Source organism: Mobula birostris, chromosome 4 (genome assembly GCF_030028105.1).
Source record: "Mobula birostris isolate sMobBir1 chromosome 4, sMobBir1.hap1, whole genome shotgun sequence".
NCBI classification, from domain to species: domain Eukaryota; kingdom Metazoa; phylum Chordata; class Chondrichthyes; order Myliobatiformes; family Myliobatidae; genus Mobula; species Mobula birostris.
This window is the reverse complement of record NC_092373.1, coordinates 91194129-91215294: the sequence shown is the minus strand read 5'-3', so window position 1 is coordinate 91215294 and position 21166 is coordinate 91194129. Positions and strand designations below refer to the sequence as shown.

Below are 21166 nucleotides of genomic sequence, written 5' to 3'. Positions count from 1 at the left end.
ATTCATGTGAGAATTTAGCCTTTCCTATTTTTCTGAGCTTCTCATAAACTTGTACAGTTTAGTTAAGCTTTGCTCCAGAATTTCCACACAATTAAAAGAGTTTATTACATTTTTTTTCATTTTTGTTTTGCACCACTTACGTAATTTACCTATTTAATATGTACATTATTGTAATTCATCGTTATTAAAATCTATTGTTATGAATCAGGTTCTACTGCTGCCGCAGAGATAACGAATGTCATGACATATGCCAGTGCTATTAAACCTGATTCTGATATTGATATGGGAGAACCACCACCGGTCACCTGATCCCAGTTACCGCAGATCGTAATGTGAGATTGAAGCCTTTTCTATTTACCTGCATTCCTCAGAAATGACAATAGTTCAGTTAAGTTTCCTTCTGAGGTTCCAAAGCAGAAGCTCAGTCTGTCTAATATTTCCACACAATTAAAATGGGGAGGAATGCAGCAAGAATGTCCAGGTTGTGAGGATCTTTGAGTACACGGCCTGTTTTTCCGATGCAGGGGAAGTGTAGGAAGAGTCCATGGAGGGGAGGCTTGTTTCTCTGATGTTCTCTGCTCTCCAAAGTTCTCTGCAGTTCCTTGCAGTCATGGGCAGAGCGGTAGCCATACGAAGGCGTGAAGTATCGACAAGAAGCTCAGAGACCTCGGCCTTCACCCTGCCTTGTGTCACTGGATCCTGGACTTCCTGTCAGATCGCCGGCAGGTGGTAAGAGTGGACTCCCTCACCCCTGTCTCTCTGACCCTCAGCACTCATACCCCACAAGGCTGTCTCCTTGGCCCCCTCTTTTACTCCCTGTATTCCCATGACTGTGTCGCCACCCACAGCTCCAATCTGCTAATTACATTTGCTGACGACACTACACTGACTGGACTAATCTCAAATAACAACGAAGCAGCCTACAGAGAAGAAGTCATCACCCCAACACAGTGGTGTGAAGAACACAACCTCTCCCTCATGGTGACAAAAACAAAGGAGCTGGTTGTGGACTACAGGAGGAATGGAAACAGGGACCAAATTCAACATTTCCAAGTTTGTTATTGACACAAAATTCACATTTTAATATTTATCCTGACACAATGTATTTTATATACTGTTAATGACATAAAACATATTTATAGATTGTGACGGACAGAGAATCGTATAATTTGTGTTCTGTGTGTTATCTGAATGTACTTGCCTGTGATGCTGCCACAAGTCAGTGTTTCTCTGTACCTGTACCTTCCCGTACTTGTGCACTTGGCAATAAATTCAACAGGATCTGAGAAATCTCAGTGAGATTTAATTAGTGATGATCATCTTGGCAGCTCGGTCAGTCGAATGTATGAGACAGTGCACTGTGAAATGCGAAACCCTGAACAGTGTTGATGATCAGAGGGATCTTAGACTCCAGGTTCATCGCTCCCTGAAAGAGACTGCACAGATTGATCGGGTGGTTAAGAAGGCAAATGACGTGGTTGTCTTTATTAGTTGAAGCACTGAGTTGAAAAGTCGGGAAGTTGTGTTGCGGCTGTTGCGAGCCTGCGGTCGGACTGTGACTGTGTCTTTAAGAGCGCCGGAGTGAGGAGGCGGGACTATGACGTCAGTCACAGGCTGACGGCGCTAACTGTGGATTTAACCATAAGAGAGACAGAGCGATCTGCAGACAGGCAGTCGGCCAGTCTAAAGAGAGAGAGAGAGGGACTGGAAAAGCTGATAGCTTCAGTCTGTCGCAGCTGAGGCTTGGAACTCTCCTATGCCCACAAGAATGGGTTGATCATCGGTACACGGAACCACAACGAATGTGTGTGGCTATCACTTCATAATATCCACAGGAGTGGATTTTGGAATATCTTGGGGGACCGCTAGTGTTAACCCTTGCCTGAGTATGTTGTGTGGTAACCCCTGGAAAACCGTATTCCTGTGACAGGTCACTTTCGCTGATAACTTGTATGTGGACGGATTCAACGAATAAGAACTTCGACGACGGTTATTTTGGTGTAACGGCCTTTTCTCTACGTTTCACCCTGGATTACAAATATCTCTCTCCCATCATTTATTCCGTGGATTACTGAACTTTCCTACTTTACCGTCTCAAGACTCTAAGCTTTGTTCCCTCAGGCTCGATAGTTTGAGAGTTATATTTACACATATATACACATAACACTGTTAACTTTCCTTTATACGGTTAAGTTACTATGTAATAAGTAGGTATTAATAAAGATAACGATTTTAACATCAAAACCAGACTCTAGTGTGATCTCTATTGCTGCTGGTTCGTTTCTAAAACGTTACAGTTTGTAACACAGCTTTATAAAACTAGTTAGACCACATCTGGAGTGTTTCATACAGTTCTGGTCGCCCCCAATCTCGGAAGGATGTCGGGGCTTTGGAGAGGGCGCAGAGGAGGTTTACCAGGATACTGCCTGGATTAGAGGGCATGAGCTATAACGAGAGGTTGGACACACTTATTTTGTTTTGTACAGAGCGGCGCAGGCTGGGGTGAGACTGGATGAACGTTTATAAGATTACGAGAGGAATAGATAGAGTGGACAGATGATATAATTTTCCAGGGGATTGAAATGTCTAATACATTCAAGGTGAGAGGAGATGTGAGGGGCAAGTTTGTTTATTTCCACAGAGTGGTGGGTAGCTGGAATGCTCTGCCTGGGCTGGGGGTGGGGTGGGGAAGAGAGAGAGAGTTAGAGAGGGAGAGAGAGAGAGACACACACACACGCACACACACACGTCACGTGAGCCTGTTCGCCCCTCCCACTTAACCGCAGATGGGCAGCATCTGCGCGTCTGTTTCCGAGGCCCCGCCCTCCGGATGATGCAATAATCACTTCGCGCATGCTCACAGTCTCCGAGTGAGCGGTGTTTACCTTTCTCCTCCAGTGCTGAAGCGGATCGTCTGTGAGTGCGGGAAAGTGTCCTCGCTTCCTCGCTTGGGGACGCGGGCGTCGGGGTCACTGTTTGCGGGCCGAAGATATCACTTTCCCATTGGTGAGTATAGATCCTGAGCGGGAAGATCCGATGTTGGCCGTGAGCCCGGAACTGAGGGCCGATTACTCATTTAGTACCCAGTTATCTGGGCTCGTCAAAAATGTGTAGACTTCACTTAATCTGCATTGAACGATTCAAACCAGGAGCCCAGGCTGTATATTTCCGCAGAATTGAAATAGCAGTCCCGCCAACAGGTCATGTGAGGCTGCTTCCAGCAGATTTGCCCCGCCCTCCGCTTTGCGACGCACGATCACGTGGTATGTTTGACGCTCCCGGGATGTGTGGTGATGCTTCATCCATATTGTGTTGGGGAATCTGATGTTGGCCACTGAGTCCCGTTAACTTCTCCCAACTCGCCTCGATTCCTGAGGCTCCTCGCGTCGGTCCTTGAGCATTATGGCTGTTGTGTCTTCTCCCTGACTGGGGTGGGTGAGGGAGGACGTCCCAGGTTGAGGGGATGTTTGATTTCACTGCCTGCTTACCGAGGGACTGGGAAGTCTAGGGGGGAGAATGGTTTCTGTGATGTGCTGATCTGTATCCAAAGGTCTCTGCAGCTCCTTACAGTCACGGGCAGAGTAGTTACCATGCAAGGGGTTGAAGTGCCCAGATGGGAAACTTTCTATGGTGTGCTGATAAAAATTTGGTGAGGGTCAAATTGTAAATGCCAAAGTTCTTATTGTTTGTTCTAACTTTGTCATTTTAAGATCTTTTATACGGTAGTGTGTACTATTAATTCTGTATCTATGTATTGCTGGAGAACCATCACTGATCCTCCTTGAACTCTTCTCCACCTGGTTCTATTTGCTCATTCCCTGCCCATCTTGTTCAACCTCTGTCCAGTCTCTCTCCCCCCCAGCTTCAGTGATGTATATCAACCATCTGGGTCAACCTTGGTCCACCCTGCATTACACCTCTTCAATAATATATATCAGCAATCTTTCTTCTAACACTTGTCTTCATTGCAATGTGTTCTTTTACAGCTTTGGCCTCGCTGAGTTATTTCTGGAATCAGTTTATGTGAGCTGGAATGCCAAAGGGTCATCAGGTTCCAGTTCTGTTGTACATTGGTGTGGAGGTGCTAGTTATTGAACTGTGACTGGCTGACACACTGCAGCATTTTACTGGTAGCAAAGAGTACTGGGAGAGTTGGTGCTTGGGATATAATTCTGTGATTGGCATTCCAGGGATGTGGAACTATTGGTGTTTTGGCTTTGACATTGGTCAGTGCTTCTACAGATGGGGCTGGGTGGTCGTACTTCTGCAATGAAGCAGAAATTTCAAGCAGCTGGACGTTGGTTGTGGGGGAATCCCTGACTGCACCACCCAGTGTGAGATGTGGGGACGATGTGTGAGACTCTCAGTGTGGGTAAGTGGCAGGTTCAGCTGTGTGGCTGTGTGAGGTTGGGTCCTGGGATATCACAGTTTTAGATCCAAGTAAAATGGACCCAGGTTTATGAGGTGTTGAGCGAATATTTCTGGTCTGGGATCAAATGTTCATATCTGGAGTTCCTTTGGAAGAAATGGCTGTTAATCTGAGGAGCGAATGAGTTTGTATTCCATCCCTCACAAGGAGAGGCTGTGATCAAATGGGCTGTTCTGTATTTACACCAGTAGAAATAGACCTGGGGTTTCAGTGTTCGAACTGTGTATGGAAATTCCTCCTCACTGTCACCTGTCTGTCAGGTAGTGGAAATCAAACAGGAACTCACGTTGCTGGTGGTCTGCACTAAAAATGGGAAATTGTGAATGCATTCTGACAGAAGATTGTGAACCTGAATCGTTAAATTTGATGCTCTGCCCACAGCAGCTCCTCTCCTGTTGGGCGATTCTGGTGATTCCAGTTTCTTTTTATTACGTTCACCCTGGAATGGTTTACATTTCCTGATTGTCTGTTATACGTGAAAATGTGTTCAGTGTAGTTGTTGCTAACAAGGTTCACATGAGTAATCTCAGAAATGATCAGCTTTATGTGTGAGGAGCATTTAACGGGGTGGTGAAAGCAGGTGTGTGGTTAAGTAAACTGACTGAATGCTGAAAATCCTGGATACAATGGACATGGAGAGGACGTTTCCATTACACGGAGAGTCTGATTTGACAGCACAGTCTCAGAATAAAGAAACTGAGATGAGAAAAATTTCTTCAGCCAAAAGATGGCTGATGCGTGGAATTTGTTGCCACTGAGTGTGGTTGAGGCTGTCATTTGTGTATATTTAGGGCAAGGATTAATATATTCATGATTGCTAAGTAGCTTCAGGGTTACAGGAGGAAGGCAGGAATATAGTGTTGGAATAAATCTCAGCCATGGTTGAGTGCTGAAGCAGACTCGATGGATCGAATCACCTAATTCTGTTCCTCCATCTCATATCTTACCATGACTGAACGATGAGTCCTTCCTATCCCAAATCAAGTCTTGTGACTTGTCAGGGACAATTACAGATTTGTTCACTGAGATCATTATATTTGTCTTCAATGTTTAGATTTCAGTGAGCAGAAATATTTTGTTCTCCTTTGTATTGTTGACATGCTTCATTATCTTTCATGTTAAAGTTAGACCTGCAGTGAGAGTTTTATTGGAAGAAAAACCCACAACTGGAAGTGAACCACGACTGAAGATGAGGGAACAGCAGCAAGTGAACCAGCCCAAGGACTGAGAGCACAAACTGGAGAGAACCCATCTGACTCAGGGTTTCCATTGATTCACCAGGAGAAAGTTTGGTGAGTCTCATTTACTCAGACACTGGTCCTTTAGAAATTACATATCTGTACAAAGTAAGGTAGGGAATAGTTGAGGTGAGAATGAATGTGCCCAGAAATATCAGTTATGCCTCTGTCAGACCCAGTTGCAATCACTCCAGGTCTGGTAATATTCTGTCAGTATCCCAGCTCTTTAAACTCACGCACATTCTCTCAGTGTTTGCTCATTTGAAGAACTTGCATCTTCTGAAGTAGCTTTTGGCCGGTTCTAACTGTGGAGAGGCAAAGATGGGTGCTTATATTTACTATCTTGCAAAAAGAGGTAATTCTTTGAAATTACTTGCTGCAAACTCACTACCCAAACCCTGGAGAACTCCACGAGGCACAGGGCCTCGACTCCAATAAACAGCTTCCTATCATCATCATCTGCTTCCTATCGTCTAGCTGTTCCCAACAAATATAATTCCTCTCAGTGATCAACTATCGGAATGATTCACTCACTTTTAGATGAACGGGTACCTACACTGTTGGGGTGTTTAGATTGCTGGGAGACAAGGACCACAGGGACGAGAGGTCTTCTGTTAACTGATATGAACCTGTCTTTACCCTGCTGGCAATTCCAGTTTATATCAGTAAAACTGTTGTTTCTGAAAATACAATACAACGAGACACTGCACTGACTGAACCACCCCAGACCAGATCACTCTGGGAAGTCCTCCTCAGAAACATTGGAGTTTTGTGACCCAACTCGAGACAAGCACCACACTGCCCACTCTACGGACAACATGGCAGAGCAGGGTACCTTGCAGGGGACTTTAAATCACACAATGTTGGTTCATTGATGAAACCCATTAGGTTTCCTTCGCTCACTCCCCAAAATCATTAAAAAACTCCATTAAACAGCTTTTCAGTACAAACTTTCACCCATATGTGACGTCATTCTGATGCCCCCACATAAAACCATAAAACATAGGAGCAAAATTAGGCCATTTGGCCCATTGCTCCTGTTCTGCCATTTATTCATGCCTGTTCCAATTTTCCTCATTCCCAGTCTCCTTCCTTCTCCCCATAAACCGTCATCAATCAAGAATCTAGGAACCTCTGCCTTTGATATCCATAACTACTTGGCATTCACAGCATCTCATGACAAAGAATTCCATAGATTCACCACTCTCTGGCTGAAGAAATTCCCCCCATATCCTTTCTAAAAGAATGCCCGCCTATCCCCTTTAATCTGAGGTTGTGTCCTCTGGTCCTGGACTCTCCCAACACAGGAAATATCCACTCCATCAAGGCCATTCACCATTTGATAGGATTCAAAGAAATCATCCTTCATTCCTCTGAATACAGGTCCAGAGCCATCAAATGCTCTTCATGTGACAGGCCATTCAATTCTGTACTCATTTTCGTAAACCTCCTTGGAACTCTCTCCAGTGTTAGCACATCCTTGCTGAGATAAGGGGCCCAAAACTGCTGAGAATAATCCAGGAGCTTTGTGAAGTCTCAACATTACATCCTCACTTTTATATTTAGTTTTGTATTTATATTTTATATTCTTGAACTGAATGCAAACATCATACTTGCCTTCCTCACTAAAGACTGAATGCACAAATTAACCTTTAGGGAATCCTGAACAATGGCTCCCAAGTCCATTTGCACCTCAGATTTTTTTTGTACATTCTGTCCATTTAGAGAATAGCCAACCCTTTCATTTCTTCTAGCAAAGTGTATAATCATGCACCTCCCGACACAGTATTCCATCTGCCATTTCCTTGCCCATTTTCCTGATCTTTCTCTAGCCTCCCTACTTCTCCAAAATGACCTGTCCTTCCACCTATCTTTAAATTCCCTGCAAACTTTGCAACAAAGCCATCAATTCCATCATCCAAATCATTGGCATATAACATGAAAAGAATTGTTCCCAACATAGACCCCTGTGGAACTCCACTAGGAACCGGTAGCAAGCCAGAAAAGGCTGTCTCTATTCCCACTCGCTTCCTCCTGCCAATCAGTCACTACCTTTTCCCTGTAATAACATAGGCTCAGAGTTTGTTAAGGGTTCTCACGTGTGGCACCTTGTCAAAGGCCTGAAAATCCAAATACACAACATCAACCAATTCTCCTTTGTCTACCCTGCGTATTATTTCTTCAAAGCATCCCAACAAATTTATCAGACAAGATTTTCCCTTGAGGAAACAATGCTGACTCCGGCCTATTTTATCTTGTGCCTCCATGTACCTCGAACTCACATCCTTAACAATCGACTCCAACATCTTCCCAACCACTGTCAGATTGAGTGGCCTATAGTTTCCTTTTTTCTGCCTCTCTCCCTTCTTAAAGAGAGGAGTGACATTTGCAATATTCCATTCTTCCAGAGCCATTCCTGAATCAAGTGATTCTTGAAGGATCATTACTAATGCCTCCACGATCTCTCTGGCCACCTCTTTCAGAACTGTGGGCATAAACCATCAGGTCCAGGTGACTTATTTGCCTTCAGATCTTCAGTTTCCTGAGAACCTTCTCTTTTGCTGTGGTCCTTTCTGTACAGGTCCCACCTTCACTGGAAGAGAGCCATGGAACAAAAAGTCTTACCCCTCTCCTTCCCTCCTCCCACCACAAGCCTGATGTCATGCATGGGTTTGCTACACCAGGGTCTGGCGTCTTGTGTATGATTCCTTATGTTAGGGTTCCCCAAACTTCTTTGCACCGTGGACCGGTTTAATATCGGCCGACGGGGGAGGGTGTAGGGGGGATGTTCAAGTTCAACATTGTGTGACAGGGAATGAGGAAAGGTGCAGCTGACTCATATCACCAAATCATATCATTTCCATTCTCTCTGTGTCCTTCATCCTCACTCTCTCTCATCTCCAGTGGTCTGCGCCCCAGTGGTTGGGGACCACTGCCTTACATCTGTGGGTTTGTTTCTCTTGTTTGTGCTGTTTAATATATTTTTTTTTTTCCATTCAGACAAGGGAGACACATCCAGATCTGTCACATTCTCTCATTGTGGGTGGGGAATTTTTTTCATTGACTCTATTCCACTGTTACAAATTGCCGAAGGGCAGCCAATTTTTCGAGGTATATAGCCCTATTAATGCAAGAAGGAAGCCTTTTCTGTTTTTCTGGGCTTCTCAAACATTTGTACACTTCAGTGAAATCTTCCTCCAGAAGTTCCAGAGGAGAAGCTCAGTCTGTCTAAAATTTCCACACAATTAAAGTGGGGAATCGTTTATTATTGTCATGTACCGAGGTTTAATGAAAATCTTGTCTTGCATACCATCCTCTCAGATCAACAAATTACAACAGTAGAAAATAGTAAAACATTAACAGAGTGTAACAAAGCATTATGGTTACAGAGAAAATCCACTGCAGGTGGACATATGGTGCAAGGTCACGTCGACTTACATTATGAAGTGAAGAGTCCATCTTATAATGCTGAGGAATATTCAGTTTGCTTATAACAGCAGAATGGAAAATGTCCCTAGGTCTGGTGGTATGTTTTCTGTTCTTTTGTTTTCATTTATCTTCGACCTGATGGGTGGTTGATAATCGATAATGTCTGGTCTGGAGTTCTGGGAATCTTTAATTATGTTGGCTGATTTACTGAGGCTGCAGGAAGTATAGAGAGAGTATAGAGAGAGGCTTGTTTCCATGATGTGTCCACAGTTCTATTTCTTGAAGTCAAAAGAAGAGAATAGCTGTGCAAAGGTGTGAAGTATCCGGATGGGATACTTTTTATGGTGTAAGCTTAAATTTGCCGGATCAATAACCACACTACAAACAGTTCTTTACTTTATCCTTTTCACCAGTTTATTTGTTCGAACTCAGCCGGCGAGAAGCTCAGAGCCAAGCATCAGAGGGACACAACTCCTCTCCCTCTGGCTGCTCATGATGAATCTCTGTCTAACATGCAGAAACGTTACAGTTATAGAACTAACGAAACAAAGAGCACTTTAGTTCAACTGGTAATCCCACCAAGGCTGTGGAGCAAAACTTAATTTCTTAGATAAGAGAGTCCACTAAATCAGGGTTTTAAATACAAATGAATGTTCTGTCCAATCCTTATTAGTTATTCTCTTTCGTTAGACACTTTGTTCAATTCGTGTCTCATGAGAACTCAACTCTACATAACGTTCCCAAGAGATATCTGTGAGTCGTTAATCTAAACAAGCTGCAAGCAGATTCCTCAGTGAAGGACAAAACAGAAATTTGCACACTATCCAGAACAGAGCACACATAAGTTTGGACTTAGTTTTAACCCATTATTTACAAGAGTCCAAGAATCATTTCTTACATCCCCCAATACCCTTAAAACTTCATCACCAGAGTGTTGTAGCAGATAGTTGCCTTTCTGACTGAAAACCTGTGACTAGTGGTGTGCCACAGTGCAGGATCTGTTGTTGTTTGTCATCTCTATCAGTAACCTGGATGATAGTGTGGTTAACTGGATCAGCAAATTTGTGGATGACACCAGGACTGGTGGTGCAGTGGACAGTGAGGAAGACTATCATGGCTTGCAGTGCGATCTGGACTGCTGGAAAAAATGGTTTGAGAAATGGAAAATGGAATTTAATGCAGACAAGTGTGAGGTGTTGTGCTTTGGTAGGACATACCAGGGTAGGTCTTACACGGTGACGGGTAGGGCACTGAGAAGTATTGTAGAAGACATGGATATGGGAATACAGGTCTATATTTCACTGAAAATGGTGTCACAGTTCAATAGGGATGGAAAGAAAGATTTTGGCACATCGGCTTTCACAAACGAAAGTGCTAAGTAGAGGAGATGGATGTTATGTTGACATTGTACAAGACATTGGTGAGGCATAATATGGAGTATTGTGTGCAGTTTTCATCACCAACCTACAGGAAAGATGTAAAAGAGTTTGAAAGAGTTCAGAGGAAATTCGCAAGGGTTTTGCCAGGTCTAGAGGTCTTGGGTTATAAGGAGAGATTGAACGGGTCTGGGCTTTATTCCTTGGAATGTAGAGAGTGAGGGGAGACTTGATGGAGGTGTGCCAAAATTATGAGGGTTATAGATGGGGTAAATGCAAGCTGGCTTTTTCCACTGAGATTGGTTGGGACTACAGCCAGGGCCATGGGTTAAGGATGAAAGGTGACACATTAAGGGGAAAATGAGGGGAAACTTCTTCACACAGACGGTCATCCAGATGTGGAATGAGTAGACAGCCCAACTGTTGCATGCAAGCTCAATTTCAACATTTAGGAGGTTTGTATAGGTCCCTGGATATTCGGGGTACAGGGGTAAACAGTTTAAATAGTTCAACACAAACTAGATGGGCCAAAGGGCCTGTTTCTGTGTTGTACTTTTCTATGACTCTGTGACAAGGTCATGAAATAATACTAATATCAATGTAATTCCTTTTAACAGCTGTGCGGACCAACCATTCATCGGGGCAGGAAATGTTTACATGGCTTTATAACTGTGGCACTTCACATTGACAGTAGATAATAGAAAATCCCAGCTGCAGGTCAACAAAGGCTATTTGTGTGAGAGTGTTTCAGTTACGGTGGGGCCAGGCACCCATGCAGCTCAGTGGGAACAGGGAATATTACCAATGGAGAGTGTTAAACTGAGCCAAGTCACAGATTGGAGATGCAGAAATGTCTGATTCTTATAGAGACAGGAAGAGCTTCAGGAAATTGATGGTCATTCCAGATACCAGCACTGTGCCTAGTTAAAAGATGATTTCTCTCTCCAACTTGTGTTGAACTTTACTGTAACAGTGTGATGCCAGATCACAACTGGACAACTCCAATGATCTAGTCTTAAATGTTGTCCTTCACTCATTGATGGATTTTATAAATCATTTTTCAGGTTAAAAACGACAAGGAATATATCTACGGGAATCTCAAACACAACACACCAGTGTTGCTGTCTCTGTCCAGATATTTAAGAAGTGGAGCAAGGGATTCACTCGATCATCCTTCCTGCTCAGACTGTGGGGAGGGATTTACTCAATCATCTGACTGACTGGCAGGCCTGTCAGTTTACACAGGGGAGAGGCCGTTCACCTTTTCAGACTGTGGGGATTCAAAGTCAATTCATGAAGTTACATCAGCAAGTTCACACTGGGACAAGTCCACTCACCTGTTCTGTGGGTGAGAAGGGATTCAGTTGGTCATCCCAACTGTGGACACACCAGTCAGTTCACACTGGGCAGAGGCTGGTCATCTGCTGAATTTGTGGGGAAAGATTCACTCAGTCATCTGACCTAATGGCTCACCAGCGACTTCGCACTGGGGAGTGGCCGTTCACCTGCTCGGACTGTGGGAAGGGATTCACTCAGTCATCTCATCTACTGAGATACCAGTCAGTCCACACTGGAGAGTGGCCATTCTACTGCTCAGTCTGTGGGAAGGGATTCACTCAGTCATCTGAACTGAAGGTACATCAGAGTTCACACTGGGGAGAGGCCATTCATATGCTCAGACTATGGGAAGAGATTCACAACGTTAGCTACCTTACAAGCACACCAGCGAGTTCACACTGGGGAGAGGCCGTTCACCTGCTCAGTCTGTGGGAAGGGATTCACTCAGTCATCTCAACTGATGGTACATCAGCGAGTTCACACTGGGGAGAGGCCGTTCACCTGCTCAGTCTGTGGGAAGGGATTCACTCAGTCGTCTAAAGTACTGAGACACCAGTCAGTTCACACTGGGGTGTGGCCATTCACCTGCTCAGAGTGTGGGAAGGGATTCACTGAATCATCCTCCGTACAGAGACACCAGTCAGTTCACACTGGGAAGTGGCAGTTCACCTGCTCAGACTGTGGGAAGGGATTCATTTCGTCATCTCAACTGAAGATACATCAGCGAGTTCACACTGGAGAGAGGCCGTTCACCTGCTCAGACTGTGAGAAGGGATTCATTTTGTCATCCCAACTGAAGGTACATCAAAGAGTTCACAATGGGGAGAGGCCATTCGCCTGCTCAGACTGTGGAAAGAGATTCACTTCGTCATATCACCTACTGAGACATCAGTCAGTTCACACCGGAGAGTGGCCATTCACCTGCTCAGTTTGTGAGAAAGGATTCACTTCATCATATCACCTACAGAAACACCAGTCAGCCCACACAGGGAAATGACTGTTCACCTGCTCAGTCTGTGGAAAGGGATTCACTCATTCAGCTCAACTGAAGTTACATCAGCGAGTTCACACTGGGGAGAGGCCATTCTCCTGCTCTGAATGTGGGAAGCGATTCACTCAGTTATCTAACCTTATGTAACTCTCGCTTCAGCTAGCAGCTTAAAATAGGGGGTGATAGCCCCCCAGCCCAGCAAAACTTAAGAAATCTCATTTGGGTGGATGCTGCGTAATGTGTCCCCTGTTACAAATCAGTACTGCGAAATAATAAACAGTACACAATATGTGATTAAATGAATGAGATTTAAAATTCTTACTTTGACTATAGAGTTAGTAAAGAAAATAAAAATAAAGAAAATGGGCCCACTCTCTTCATTCGCGTCTTCTCATCTCTCCCCAGCAAAAGACCATGAAATCTCTCTTCCAGGCTCACAAGAAAGAACATTTCTGTCATTGGATAGCCCCGCACTCCAAAACCCTGTTATCTCTAGTCGTAACCTAAACATTGCTGCTTCAGAGAAACCATTACCTCAGCAGTGAAACATTAGAGAAAGGCCGTTACATGAGCAGTGAAACCTACAGCGTGTGACACTTGTGACACACGACCGGGTTCACACTGGGAGAAAGTTTCAATAAGCTGCATGCTCGATATTTGTCCATCATTGTTTCTCAAAGCAATTTCGAGAGTGACTGTCGGTGCTGAACTCTGCAATTATTGCTGCTGGTCACCACACCCAGTTCTGCACCCTGGTCACTGGGCATGGGAGGAGTTTCTTCTGCTGCATATTCACCTTTAATGGGACTGGAGTTTAATATTCTGGATCTGAGACCAATAAATCAGTTCCATTTTAAACTCTGTCTCTAGTACTTAATGAATTTATAACATACCTAGTGTACAGTAGAGAGTTGACTCAGGCCGGCTGGACCCTGCCAGTGATTCTGTTCCACAACAGTCCTTTTCAATCCTTCCCTGTTGTTCACCTCTTGCTCTCCCTGTGGTGATGGGTTTCAAACAGTCACCACTCTGTGAGTTAAGAGGTTTCCTTTGAATTTTCTGCAGACTGAAGAAGTCAAGCTGACTGCAGTTCTGTCTGAGATATTCTTTGCCCCTCGTATCTCTGGGCTGAGGAAGAATGACATTGGTAGTTAACCTCCTTAATCATGACTCATTTCCACATTATCGGTCATTTTCCCTGTTTGTAAAGGGTTGTTAGAAAACACCACAGTCCTCTAAAGACATGGGAACAGAATGGGAAACCATCAGTTGGATGTTCAATGGAGCAGGGTCAGAAACCGGAGGTGGGTCTGCACAGGGCAGAGTTTGAGGCTCTGGACGATGGTCAGGGTAAGAATGTACAATGAGGAGAAGGGAATCAGCAGTGGGGCTTGGTAATGTATGTCAGAGTAGCAACATTTGGAAGCTGATTGACAGGGAAAATAATTTGTTTGTCTGACTGATGACACAAACAATGCCTGTGGTGAGGTGCTCCACTGGTCGAGGAACATGTGTGTGTTGGGAATGGTTTTATCTATTGAGGGAGTTGTTCCTGCTTGTGTATCCTGTAATATTATATCTGAATGGTTATTATGGATTATCCTATTAGTAGTTATGTATTGATTATCATATAATTTGTAAGATTTTGACTCTAAAACTGGATCAGGCTTGAATTTATTGTGCCTTTATGATGTTACAGTGGTCATTCATGAGTTTGTATTTTAAAGCAAGATTTTGGTGAATGATATTTGTCACTTGATTGTACCAATGTAAGAATCAGATTGAGTTAAATTGCTGCAGGACTGTGTCTGGTTTCTCTTGGCATTTTCTGCATTTATTGCCTGCTTTGTTTGCCTTTAATGCAATTTTTATATTTTAAAATGTTAACTACCTTGTCCTGTATTTCCCCAAGGAACCTCTGTTTCTGGGAAGAGGTCTCCAACTCTGAGTCAGGCTCGCAATGCTTCCCTGTCACCAGCTAGTCTGCTCAAATCATTGGGATTTTCCCATGGAGGGTTGTACTCATTCCACTGGTTAATGTTTTCTTCCATAGTGATGATTCATTTTTCTGAGTTGGCCTCTCATCTAGGTTTTCTGGTCTGTATTTATTATCAGAATTGTATATACTCTCATGAAGTGCTGAATCCTGTTTATTTTTGATGAAAATGTATACTTTAGAAATCTTATCAGACAGTTGAGTGATTTTATTTTTAATGTCAATTATAGCTCTTCCTCCTTCTGTCCTTGGTAGTGTTAATCTAAGTGTGTTTGAGTGTAAATACTCTTTCCTGAATTTGTCATTTCAGTTCTTATTTTTCTTTGTAAAGTTTCCAGATCGGAATGGAACCAAGATATTTTGCCAAGGAATATGTTAATATGGGAATAATGGAAGAGTTTATTGCCTTTGTTGTATTTGCTATACCACGGAAATATGTTAGGCAAATGTTCTTAAGCCTTGAAGTAAAGTTTGAAATATGTTTTTGCTTTTTCACACTACTTTCTATTTTCTCTGCTTGTTGATATTCCAGATACCTGTGTATCAAGTGATCTGATGAAGGGTCTTGGCCCAAAATTTTGATTCCCAACCATAGATGCTGCCTGACCTGCTGATCTCCTCCAGCGCATTGTGTGTATTGCTCTAGGTTCCCAGCACCTGCAGGGTCTCATGTGTCCCATATCCTTGTATGTTTCTTGAATAGGACACACAGGTAGGCAGAGAAGGTTGTATGGTTCTGTTGGTAAAAAATAAAATCAAATCATTAGAAAGAGTTGGAAAGTGTTGAGTCATTGTGGGTAGAACAGAGGAATCGCAACAGTGAAAAGACACTGATGGGATTTTTATAGAGCCCCCCCCCCCCATCAGTAGTATGTATATGTTCCACAAATTACAACGGGAGAGGGAAAATGCATGTCAAAGCAGCAATATTGCAGTATTCATGGGAGATAGTCATGCAGGTATATTGGGAAAATCAGGTAGGTGCTGTATCCCAAGAGCGTGATCTCCTAGAATGCCCACAAGATGGCTTTTTAGAACAGCTTCTGGTGGAGCCCAGCTGAGGATCAGCCATTCTTGATTGGGTGTTGTGCAATGAACAGGAATTAATTAGAGAACTTAAGGCAAAAGAACCCAGAGGGGGTAGTGGTCTTAATATAATAAAATTCACCCTGAAATGTGAGAAGGAGAAGCTAACGTGAAATATATCAGTATAACTGTAGAATAAAGATAATTACAGAGGCATGAGAGAAGAATTGGCCTAAATTAGTAAGTAAGGAACACTGGAATGGATGACAACAGAACGGCTGGAATTTCAGTAAGTAATTCGGAAGACACAGGATTTATAAGAACCAAAGAGGAAGAAGTATTCCAAAGGCAAGATGATACAACTGTGGTGAATAGGAAGGCAAAGCCAACATAGACACCAAAGAGAAGGCATATATTGGAGCAAAAATGGTGGGAAGTCAGAGGATTGGGAAGCTTTTAAAAACCAACAGCAGGCAACTAAAAAAATAATTAAGGAAAATATGGGATATGAAGGTAAGCTAGCCAATAAAGAGGATACTAAACCTTTCTTCAGGTACATAAATTGTAAAGTAGAGGTGAGAGTGCATATTGGGCCAATGGAAAACGATGCTGGAGGGGTGGTAATAGAGGCAAGGAGCTCGCGGATGAACTGAGAAAGTATTTTGCATCATTCTTCACTATGGAAGACACCAGCAGGATGGTGGAAGTCCAGATGTCAGTGGTCAGAAATGTTTATAGTGCATTGCTCAGGAGCAGGTTCTTGGGAAACAGTAATGTCTGAAGGTAAACAGGCCACCCAGAGTTCTCAAAGAGGTGACTGAAGAGATTGTGGAGGGATTAGTAATGATGTTTCAATAATCAATTGAATCTGGCATGGTTCCGTACAACTGTAAATTTGGAAGTATCACTCCACTCTTCAAGAAGGGAGGGAGGCAGATGAACGGAAATTATAGACCAGTTAGTCTCACTTCACTCTTTGGGAAGGTATTGGAGTGGGATGTTAAGGATGTGTTTTCAGGGTATTTGGGGCACGTGAAAATCAACCGTTTTCAGCAAGGGAGAAGCTTGCCTGACAAGTATGTTGAAAGTATTTGAATTCATTGAAGAAGTGACAAGCAAGATAGACAAAGCAGATTCAGTTGATGATGTGCAGCTGAAGTTTCAGAAAGTCCTTGACAAGATGCCACACATGAGGCTGCTTAGCAAGTTATGAGCCCATGTTGCAGGAAGGATTCTCGTGTGGATAAAGCAGCGGCTGATTGACAGGAGGAAAAGAATAGTAATAAAGGGAACCTTTTCTGTTTGGCTGCTGGTGATCAGTGGTGTTCCACAGGGATCTGTGTTGGGACCGATTCTTTTATGTTATATGGCAGTGACTTGGATGACAGAATTGATGAGTTTGTTGCAAAGATGTGGATGATACCAAGTCATTTGGAGGGACAGGAAGTTTTGAGGAAATTGAGAAGCTGCAAGAGGACAGACAGATTAGGGAAATTTACTTTAGTCAAAGGATGGTAAATGTGTGGAATTTTTTGCCATGAGTGGCTGTGGAGGCCAAGTCATTGGCTGTGTTTAAGGCAGAGATGGATAGTTTCTTGATTAGCCAGGGCATCAATGGGTATGGGGTGAAAATAGGGGAGTGGGGATGACTGGAAGAATTGGAGCAGCCCATGATTGAATGGCGGAGCAGACTTGACGGGCCGAATGGCCCACTTCTGTCCCTATATTTTATGGTCTTATGATTTGAAGGCGGTGAAGCCTGGAATTCTAATCCTGCTAAGAAATAGACACTGCAGAAAGTGCTTCTTTAGAATGCTACATACCTGGAGTATTGTTTTATTCCATTTCCATCAGATCAGCGACGCCCAACATGTCTTATTTGTAATACTGAATTGTCTAATAAAACAACAAAACCATCAAGATTGCAGCAACACTTCCATAAAAGACACACTGAAAAAGCTACTCATGGTTTTACTCAGTCCCGGGAGACGAAAGAAGCATCTGAAAAGCGTAGCACACTCGAGTCATTTGGAAAGAAAGATGCAAATGACTTTGATCGTGGTCTCACTGCTTCTCATAACATTTCCAAAATGATAGCAAAAGTCTGCAAGATCTCATACAATTACTGAAAGATTAGTAAGTCCTGCCGTTTCATTCCTCTGAGTATTAACTCTTTAGCTCGTCATATTGATGAAACGAGTAAAGACATTGAGTATCACTATGCACAGAGCTACAAGAAATACAGAATTTGGGAGTCAACTGTGCGAGACAACAAGGCGTTGATAACGGCATATGAACAGTTCATCAAAACTGGAAAAATTGATGAAAAGATTCTCAATTGTAATAAGTTGAAAATGGATATCAACGGAGAATCAGTCCACGACGAGCTCAAAGTGACATTGATAACAAAATTATTCTGACTAGGAACATGATTTCTTATGCAACGGACAGAGCACCATATATGACAGGATGCCATGCTGGTTTAGTGGAATTTATGAAAATAAAATTGCAAGTTTATTGTGTCATTTATCGTCAACATCCCGCAGCTACTGTGCAGCAGGCAGGTGCTGTAGAATCTAGATTTAAAGATAAGTAAGAAGTTAAAGCAGAATATTTTTCTCATGTTAGCATATGGTAGCCATATTTTTACACTATGGGGGCGACGCAAAGTATATTGGGCCTAAGAGGGGCGTTGCAAAGTATGAAGGTGCTTCGGGAGAGTATGTGGGTGTTGGGCTAAAAAGGTTGGCAAACACTGCTATAGAAGAAACAGTTAGCCAACAGATGAGCATAACCGTCCATAGTGAAATCCCTGCGATCTGAGCAGACGAGGTGTCAACGAGAAAGCGTCCAAAGACTGGCTCAAAGTTGGAGACGTCTTCCCAGAAACAGAATGTTTCCTTGTCGCAATGCAGGACCAGGTGGTTAAGACAAAGACATCAAAAAATTGGCAGTAAAAAACTAACAAATTCAAGACGATAAAAGTAGAATATATCATGTGAAACCAGAAAATATCCCACACATTACAGTATCCTGCAACAGTTTAATTCAGTCTTACACGGGTACAATCAAGTGACAAACATTTTTCACCAAAATATTGCTTTAACATATAAAATCATGAAACATTCTATGGGTTATTATAAATACAATCCTAATCCAGTTTTGGAGTCTATTACGGCCAATCCATGATTAGAGATGTGGCAACACCTGGAGCCCGTCCGGATCTAATATTACAGGATAATAGGTCTGGCCATTCCGAACACACACAACACATGAAAATCAAATAGTGAGAAACAGCAGAAATATGCTAACCTTAAAGAGGAAAATGAAAGGCTATGGTACACGAGCAGGGTATACATTGTCCTATTTGTAATATACACACGACTGGCATCATTCCAAAGTCACCACACAACAATATTAAACAATTCGACCCGCACGACAATATTTATGTAAATCTCCAGACAGCCGCAATACGCAACACCATCAGAATCGGCCGAGAGTTCCAAGCGATTGAGAAATCAGTGGGCTTGTCCGTGTCCATACCGCGATTTTTATCAGTTTGAGCTGAGATAAAAAATAAAAATAAACATGCGATTCCACTGGAGTGAATGCAGAGGAGAGTCAACACGCAATCTGATCGGATGGAATTTTATTAGAAATCAGGAAGTGAGATGACATTATTTTCCTTGAAGCAGAGCAGGCATCGGAGGTTTCGGTGAAAATTTGCACAATTATGCATGGGTTCTGCGGTGTTAAACATTCCTCCGTAACATCGTTGTCTAATGCGATGGATAAGTGCAAGCTTTACTGTAAGTTCGTGTAGACTGTTGACTTTTTTTTCCACTTCATTCTTATGCAAAAGACGGAAGTAACTAATGAGTTGCATTTTTGCCGATTTGCTCCTGAATGTCCCCAGAACCTGTCTCGCTTTCTCAGACCGAGAAGGGTCTGGCGGTGACGAGAACGGGGATATGGTGAAAAACTGAAAATAAAAGGTAGGATGAGTTTAATAATCGGTAGGAGAGGAGGTGGCGGGGTGCGGGTGTCGGAGCGTCTGTTCCTGGGCTGTGTTTCTCTCGGGCTCGAAACCAGATTTACTCTCCCCGCTGCCAATTCCTCCGATGATCATTGGTTCTGTAGAGTCAAGATCGAAAACATTGCAACCGCCGCCGAGAAGAGCTTAGTTATTTTGTTTATTAATTAGTTGAATAATTGACCTGAGCGGATACTTCGCTGCGCTGATGAACTGCTCTCTGAACTTGGACTGAGTTACCCCAAAAATAAACGTGTTTGTGCAGCAACTTAATATCATCAGCATGTCCCCTGACTGTTCAAATATGCATTCCGAATAGTTGTAATTACTTGGATCCAATCGGGCAATGGTGAAGTAATGAAATTCGGCAACACTCACCGACCACAGGGTGATGAAGCTTCCGGAGATGGTGAGAAGTAAGATCACAGACCTCCTCCTGCTCTCCATCTCCGGGTCACTGCGGTTCTCCGCCTTGCTCTGATCCCTCAGCCCCTTACGGACGCGACCAGTCACTAAAATGTGTCTGACTGTCAGAGCGTCGAACAGTAGTATTAACAAGAACGGGTGTGATGGCGTTAGGACGGTAGAAAACCACCGATATCCCCCCGCCCCCCCCCCGGGATCCGTATCGTGGCCCGGCTTTCGAATACAGTCCCAGTTGATCACTTTCGCGGGACGATATATAAAGAAGTTAGACATATCTTTAAAACAGAGAAGGACGCCGGTTGTTGTCAGAACCACAGGCGCAGTTTTCCCGGTGCAATATTTTATTTTCCACTTCTGGCAACAAATGGCGACAAACCAATCAAATGTAAAAGTGACGGTAAACCAGACCGAACAGTCTGTGACTGCCTCTCCCAGGACAGAGATCACACTGCACACGGGGGTGATGTCCAGGAAAGTCCGGGGAAGTAATAATAACCGACCCGCCACAATATCACCGCAAAAACGATGGTCAGTAATCCGCCGCTGCCGTGGCCACCAGGTAGCGAGTGGTGCGGGTGGAGAGGCCGCACTTTCCCCGGGACAGGATCACCGTCGCCACTAAATTCACTGGGAAACAACAGAGAGAGCGAGTGAGTTGCTGTCTGTCCGCTCCGTGGGTCTCGGGGCAGGGACATGCTGGAAATGGAGAACAGCTCATTCCCGAAGGTTTAAAACGCGGAAGGCGGCGATCGCCGGCGCCTCAAAGGTGCCGATGCCGGGAGAAACGTTCCGGTCCGGGGCGCTGCACGGAGAGCAGGGTTCGGGAAGGAGGCCGGGAACACTTTGGAAAATCAGTGTAATTCTCTGTCCATCGGGTTTCTGAC

At 43.7% G+C, this 21166-nt stretch overlaps 1 pseudogene; it reads left to right on the top strand.

Annotated features, from left to right (window-relative positions):
• Nucleotides 1-2860: 2860 nt before the first annotated feature.
• LOC140197061 (uncharacterized) overlaps nucleotides 2861-21166 on the top strand; it is a 31232-nt pseudogene continuing 12926 nt past the window's right edge.